Source organism: Acanthisitta chloris, unplaced genomic scaffold, assembly GCF_000695815.1.
Source record: "Acanthisitta chloris isolate BGI_N310 unplaced genomic scaffold, ASM69581v1 scaffold17318, whole genome shotgun sequence".
In the NCBI taxonomy this organism is placed as follows: Eukaryota; Metazoa; Chordata; class Aves; order Passeriformes; family Acanthisittidae; genus Acanthisitta; species Acanthisitta chloris.
This window is the reverse complement of record NW_008686635.1, coordinates 1-7955: the sequence shown is the minus strand read 5'-3', so window position 1 is coordinate 7955 and position 7955 is coordinate 1.

Here is a 7955-nt window from a genome sequence, read left to right as displayed (position 1 = left end):
CTGAGCCCACTCTGGGACTAACAGCCTCTGTGCTATAATAGAAACACTATACAGCTGGATATATGCCAATAGGATACAAGCAACATAGTCCATACTGAATGATACTATTAGGTTGAACATCAAATTACAAGTTAGCATGGGAGAATCAATCTATTTAGAATATATTCATTACCACTTTCTCTCATTCAAGCTTCATACAACACTCTAAAACTATTCTGCATTACGTAGCAGAGACAGCACTAGGCAGACAAAGTTCTTGTGGATCTGCATGGTAGAAGATGACAAACTTAAGCTGTGAAAAATTGGTAGATCAGTTCATTAAAATAAATGCTCAAACTACTTTACCCATTTTCATAGCTTTCTGAAACATTTGTTGTATTTTCATCTTGTAATTGTTTCGTGAGAGTCTCTCCACTGTTAGGCATGTTGACAAATCCTCCAAAGCTGGTCACAAATATGCTAAAGAACTGTGTGGGTCAGGCATAAATAAGCTGTTTGGGCAACTGAAGAAACCAACAGTAACTGGTTATTTGTTTAAAAAAACCCAACACATAATACAAGAGGAGGAGACTACTGCTACAAAAGCCATTTCTTTCTGATTTTAACATGCTTGAAATGTCGCAGTGCCTGTGAGCTGCTTACTGTTAAACATTCCTTTTAATTCAGTTTTCTTTAATTATCCATGAGAAGAATTTTAATGAGTTTACAATGCTTTAAGATGCAAATCTTTTCTTTTACCAAGATTTCCAACAAATTTGTTCACAGAAGTTGAAGCAGTTCTAATTTTATTAAGTCTAGTTTCAAGAAAGAACATTCAATGAAGCTATTTTATTGAAGAAAATGCAGATTAATTACATTAGAAAATGCCTTTAAGTCAATTATACCTATGAAACCCAGTACTGCAACAGCCAAGCACCTACTCCAGCATCACAACTACACCAGCACTTCCTTGAATTCACCAGATCAGGCCCATCATGTAAAGTGGAAGTTTCTACACAGCTGAACAAATTACTTCCCAGGATGTAAGGGAGTCTATTTTAGCTACTTAAGCTACTTCTGTGCTAGTAAACAAAATAAGAGACAGAGAATGGCTCAAGGTACCCACTGTGAGCACCTTCCCTGGGATGGTTTGGGTCTGTGTGAACTGGCATTTCCCTAAACCACAGGATAACCCAGGCCAGGGGCTGTTACCAGAGATGAGATTAATGACTACCCTGTCTAGAGGGGGAGGAGGGATGCAAGCCATGCTGTGCCTTTGGTCTTCAGAGCCAGAGATCATCATCTAGAATGTTTTACTTCATGGTACAGAGACAGCCATAGTGATTAGGAGTATCTAAGACTAGCAAACATGAACTTTATAGAAAGATGTAGATTTGATTCCAGAGTATCCTGCACCACACCCAAATGTGTAATTGTAGACTATGAGATTTGAAATGAAAAGAAAGAAAACTTTGCAGTGAGATTCTAAGGAGTCTATTCTCACACCAGAAACTTGCTTTGAAACTATCAAACACAGAACAGGGAGTATTTCAAGGCTAAAAATGTGTCATCTCATGCAGCGAAAATTCATTTTTGTCAGGGTTGATTTAGCTCCTTCATTTTGGGATAATTCTCCAAACTCTGACGTTATTCCAATGATTCTTTGTAGGAAGCTGCCTGGTATCTTCCTCGGACTTGCAACCAACTTTCCAGTAATGCAATAAAAATTCTGTTGCAAGAAAACTCTTTTTTTTTTTTTTAAATTCTTCTGGTCATCTCAAATATTTTCAATGCGATATGAAGGAATCTAATTAGACAACTGCTAATTACCTTGCTTGGGTTGCACTGGGGTGTTGCATGGCTAGGTATCGGGCTGTTCTCATGGAAGGAAAGGATGGCTAATTCTCCAAAACAAGCGCTTTCAGCAAATAAACAGAAAACCTCAAATATACATGCCTTCTATACACAGTGTTTAGAACAGATTTTTCTGTTTTTCCTATAATCTTCCTCAAACTGTTGGTTAGAAAATGATTTTAATACAATCAAGGATTCTCTGTTGGTAAATCACTCTCCCAGTAACAAGGGCAGCAGCAGGGCAGTCAGGCTGTGAAGCAAGGGGAATTTATCATGGGGAACTGGTGGAGAAGAGTTACTTTTGGACTGTTTATCGTGTGACTGTAATTGAAAATTCACACACCAAACTAAGTTTCCTGCATCTGTCAGCTACAAACAGTCACGTAACTTGAACAATAGGCTCATAAACATCATGCTGTAAGAACAGTTCTATACAGAATTTGCCTTTGTAGTACTGACACTTTTCTAGGTATTCTTCAAGTTTCAAGAATAAATCCTAAAAAATAAGGCTGGCAACTTATGTAGAGTTCAGAAGGAAAGACCTTCATCTCGGAATGATTTTTACATGCTGCACCCTACATGATGCTTTGATCCTTTTATACCTAGATCTACATGCATGCAGCTTGCACAGGATTGCACTAGACTCGGAACAAATTTTTGTGGTAAGATGGGCTGCTTTCTGCAGCTACAGGTTAAGATTTCTGGGAGCTGACAGGCTTAAAAAGCTATGAAGGAATATAAGAGGGAAATAAAGCGCATGTACTGATCACTTCCTTTGCAATTATGATTGGTATCCTTTAGAAATTTGCGACTGATACCTCAGAGTTGAAGACACTGTCACTACAAATTCGTACTGTCACAAGATCAAACAGAAATATTACAGAAGCCAAAACAAAGCCATGTGATTACTAAAGTCAGAACCACAAGGGGCAGATCAGCCTCAGCGAGGGTGGAACATACAGCATCCCTTCATGTTTGGGACAGGATGGTTCAGGGTTAATTCACAATGCACTATGGCAGCATGAAACTACCCATAAGTGTGCACTTCCCCATTTATTGACTTGTAAGGCAGGAATGTGAATGTTAATGTTTCACCATAAAACTTGTACTTATTTAAAATTAATGGAAGAGTAGAGTAATTCTGGATGCTCCTGGCTGTTCATCCCAATCAGTTTAAGCAACTGCGTGATGGGCCCCTTTTCTTTTCTTTTTTTAGTCATGTAACTGGTAACAAATATCTTAGTGTAAAACAAAACCTTTTGGTACAAACATTAAACTGGGAGTCCTATTGTTATTCCAGTCTTCCAGCACTGAATCTACAACAAAAAATACCTCTCACCCCACAACAACCACCAGCAAAACATCTAATAACCTTTATGTTTCCTATTTCAAAGGCTTTGTTACATTTATTTTCAAAAATAGCACCACTTCTAACCTTTTTCAGTATTTCAAATCAGTTCTATTAGAGCTTGGCAGCTTTTCAACTTGCTACTAATTGCAGCCCTCTCCTTATGTTCCTCAGTGTCTGTTAACTGTACTTACTGTGGTTATGTACAGTTTTCACACACAAAGCTGTACCTTTCTTTTTTCTGCAGTCTTTCATAAAATTAAAAGATTTAATTTGGCATCTAAAATATTTTACCTAAAATAAAAACATAATTAACTTGACAGTTACTGTTAAATGAGAGTAGTTTTCAGGGTTTAAGCTAAACTCTAAAACCAAACATGTTTTCAAGCATTGCTGTGGCAAAGCCTTCATTAAATCTTAGTAAACAAGTGAGTGGCAACCCATACCTTAATCTCACCTCACCACCCTCACAGGGAAACACTTTTATCTAAAATCTAATTTAAACTTCCCCTCCTTCAGTTTGATCCTGTTACCCCTTGTCCTACCACTGCAGTTCCTAACACAGAGTTCCTCTCCAGCTCCTTGTAGGCCCTGCAGGTAATGAAAAGTTGCTCTGAGGTCTCCAGACAACCTTCTCTTCTCCAGGCTGAACAGCCCCTCACCACCCTCACAGGGAAACACTTTTATCTAAAATCTAATTTAAACTTCCCCTCCTTCAGTTTGATCCTGTTACCCCTTGTCCTACCACTGCAGTTCCTAACACAGAGTTCCTCTCCAGCTCCTTGTAGGCCCTGCAGGTAATGAAAAGTTGCTCTGAGGTCTCCAGACAACCTTCTCTTCTCCAGGCTGAACAGCCCCAACTTTCTCAGCCTGTCCTCATAGATCAACCAATCTACGCTACCTTGGGCCAAGGAGCTGAAGCTAATGCTGAGGGCAGACTCCATAATTAAAAGCTCCAAGCAAGCAACAACTTTTTTAACTCGCAAATACTTTTTATACTAATTAATTTCTAATGAAGGAATTCAGAAAAGGAGAACTTTTACACCTAGCTGTGTCTCCCCACACTTGCAGAACTGCAGAGAATCTACCCATACTCAAATCATCATCTATAGGCAAAACCAAGACTGCCTCATGTGCATTCATCACATGAAGCAGTTTATCCCACAAAATGCTTTGCTATCAACAAGCATTGCCAGCTGCATATATCAATATTTTATGAAATGTCCACTAGCAACCTCTATGGATGAATGTTTCCTCTCATTGACCACACCACAGCAACACATTTTACTTTGCTGAACAATGCATTCTGCTTTCCAGGGAATTATTCCACAACAATACAGTGAAAAACAGATAGTTTGTGCAAAGCTGCTGAGGTCAGAGTCCCAGTAAAAAGTATCTTCGCTTTGCTTGTACCTACTGTTTGCACTAATTAAGGAAGAGAATTCTGGGGGAGGGGGCAGAAGTAGCTGCAACTGTACATTTGGAGAGAGAGGCAGCTGTCTCGGAGCAACTGGAGAGAGGCAGAACATTCAATCAGGTCAAAACAGTTGGTCTGACGGGAGGTGCATCTAGGAACAATATTGCCGCTTCTTTCTGAGGAAAAGATTGGTTGAGACTCAAAGCAAGTAGCTGCATTTTCACATTTATCTACAGGTGTTCATTTATCCTATCACAATTGCAGTCAAATTTCCTACAAGCCCAAACTACTTAGCTATGCCCAACCTTTAACCAATTAAAGCGATACTACGAAAACAGGGCTTACTCCTCCTGTATTACTAGCAATTAAAATTACTGCAGATTGATTCACATTTTAATTAAAACTTGCCTTAGACAAATCCTCTAAAGATGCTAGTCACTGCCCTAAAATAGCACAAACCAAATGCCATAATTTAAATTCTCTTGCAGATATATACTCTCTGTGTACAGCAAGAAGATTTTCCTAAAAGTCTATACCAAACCTCTTTTTCAGATATTAATTACAGGCCCAGTATCATTAAAGGTCCATTACATGAAATGGCTATACTTTACTTTTTAAAGTATATTTTTAATAAGACCAAAAATCATAGGTTAAAAAACTTATATAAAGGTGTTTTCCTAATAGCTTTGTAGAAATTGTGATACCTGTTCAGGTTTGGATGCTTGAAAGAATCCAGTTCAACACCAAGGAAAGTCTGCTGTGATTCTAATTTCACCTTCTGGAGGAACTACTGAAGCTCTTTATGCAAATCCAGTGTCACTGAAAACAGACAAGTTTCAAGCCCTCAGATTCCTGATTTTTATTTCAGGTGTTTGTAATAAAAGTTATTCTTGGTACTCCTTTACAAAAATCCAGGGTGCTGCAAGAGGCTGCAGCTGCAATCCTGCAGATTACTCTTACCTGTGTCTCTAGGACACTGCTTTCAACAATAATGAGAAATGGTAATATGGCCAGATAAAAGATGGAAACGCAAACAAAGGGATTCTAGAAGGATTTTATATAGCAAGGATTAAAAGATAAATGCCTAGTTCTTGTAGAGTATAAAGATGCTGCATACTCCCAAGGTAGGTGGGAGGCAGTGTTTAACTCTTTTTTTGTGCTCACAGTGGGAATGTCTATTTCAGAACCAAAGGCAGAGTCCTCGGGTGGTGAAATGAAATGGGCAGCATATCTAATTATTCCCTATTCCCAGTCAGGTTCTGTCTCCTTGCAGAAAATGGAAATTCTCTGCTTGTTTTCATGTTTACACCTGCACAATACCGTACAAGTAAAAAGTGACAAGGTGATTCACATTACATGTGGCAGGAGGGAAAGAAAGGGAAAGCATAGAAAGATAAATTAGCTGTTCATCTGAAAAATGGGTAAGCAACTGCTGTTTAGCAACAACCACAGATTAACGACACAAGGTGTGTAGCAAAAGAAAGAGTTGGGCATATGCACCATATTGATCACCACGTTGGTTGAATAAAGGAACCACCACTGTAATTGCTGAGAAATATGTCTGCATGTGTAAAGGCTGTATTAGATTTATTACTAATTAGGACAAAACAGATGAGTAAAATCAGCTGCTGAGGATACTCTGTTCCATAAATACAGTACTGATAAGTAGGAAATGTTTTGCTTCAGATAGCTATAGTACTGTATTCCCCTCAGGTATCAAGACGACTGCATCACTCAGGCTAGAGTAATGTAGGAGATGCACATGATGATGCAAAGAACACCCAGGGCCTAGTATGTCTCCTATTTTTCTAATCCAAACCACGAACAACCCTTACTACTTTTTCCATTAATTCTTTGAATAAATAAGGACTTCAGCTGTACCAACTGAAAACAAAGACAGGGAAAAGTAATACTGAATATTAAAGTAAATATAACCTGATAGCGCTAATAAAATGAAAAGAAACAAAGCAGGAGGCTCAATCCTCTTAAACAAAGATCCATACCAACCAAGCTTTTGGCTGTTACTAGTGGTAAGAAACGTTACTAGTAAGAAACCACCCACCAGTCTGAGTTCTTATATTTACCAATATCCACACACACCTACAGGAGGATTTCTTCTCACAGATATTATATACTGCCTTTTAGTAGCATACTATAAATTGATCTATAAAATTCATTTTGTGCTTTGAAAGCTTCTCATCTGCTGAAGCATTCAGCTATGACACAGCTGTTAACAGATTTATCATTTCTTCTTTAACAGGAGTACTACGTTCAGGAGTACATCATTATAGCTAAATTATCTTTAAGGTGAAAATCACTACTAGAATAAATCCTTTTTTCCCCCCTAAAAAAGGGATATGTAATTATCAGCCTACAAGTTTACAGAGTAACTTACTATAGTTATTTTAGAAAATAATTTCTGTATTTACTTGTCCATCTAATTTCACAATTGCAAAACACAAATTTACATGTTCAGCTGATAATTATGCTTAGAGAAAATAATAGTTATCAACACTGATTTCTTTCTTGTGACTTTGAACTGTTCTTTTTATTGATATTTTTATTTTCCTGTAATTAGTTCCCCTTCCTTCAGTACATTTACATGCTTAAAATAAGCAGATTGCATTAATTCAGTCTTCTAATAGTACTCACTTGAAATACAGTTGAAAGTTCATTATAGCTGCACTACAGCTTTAAATAACAATAACTTTTCATTCAAATCCCACATTGCTTTTTCCCTCTTTTCTTTCTCTCCATTTCCCACTGTTACACAACAGGCCTCTCTGCTTCACAGTCATCTTGACTCTAGATGTGCAGTGCTTGTCAGGGCACTGCGCTGCAACCTTTGGCTTATCGTAACTGCAAGAAATGCTCTGGTTTTATAAACTGTTCCCAGGAATAGAGAGCTGTTTCCTGGAATAAAAAAGCAGCTTGTAAAAGTTTATACTCATGTCAAGTTTGAACAAAATCCATTCTCTGTTCGTACAGCTTTGCTGCATTTTTCAGTTCTGGTTTTCTAGGATTAAGTTGCTATATTCTATGAAAAATATGCTTTTGCTCAGGTACCACACCAGCACCAGTTACCTCCTTTCACCTGAACAGTAAATAATTAATTGTGGGCCTTCAGTTGCCTGGAGAAAGATGCAAACTACCCCAGCTTCCCAGCCCACTGAGGCAGGCTGGCTTGAGGAAAGCGTGAGTACCAAACACACACAGAGCAAGTGCATAGAGTTTGCCCAATTAATTTAGAACTCCTGAAATACAGAGGAACAAAGCAACAGGAACACAACTTATTAACGAGAACAAGATCTAATGCACATCTTTCAAGGGCGACAGTTCGTACCAAGGTGCTCGACA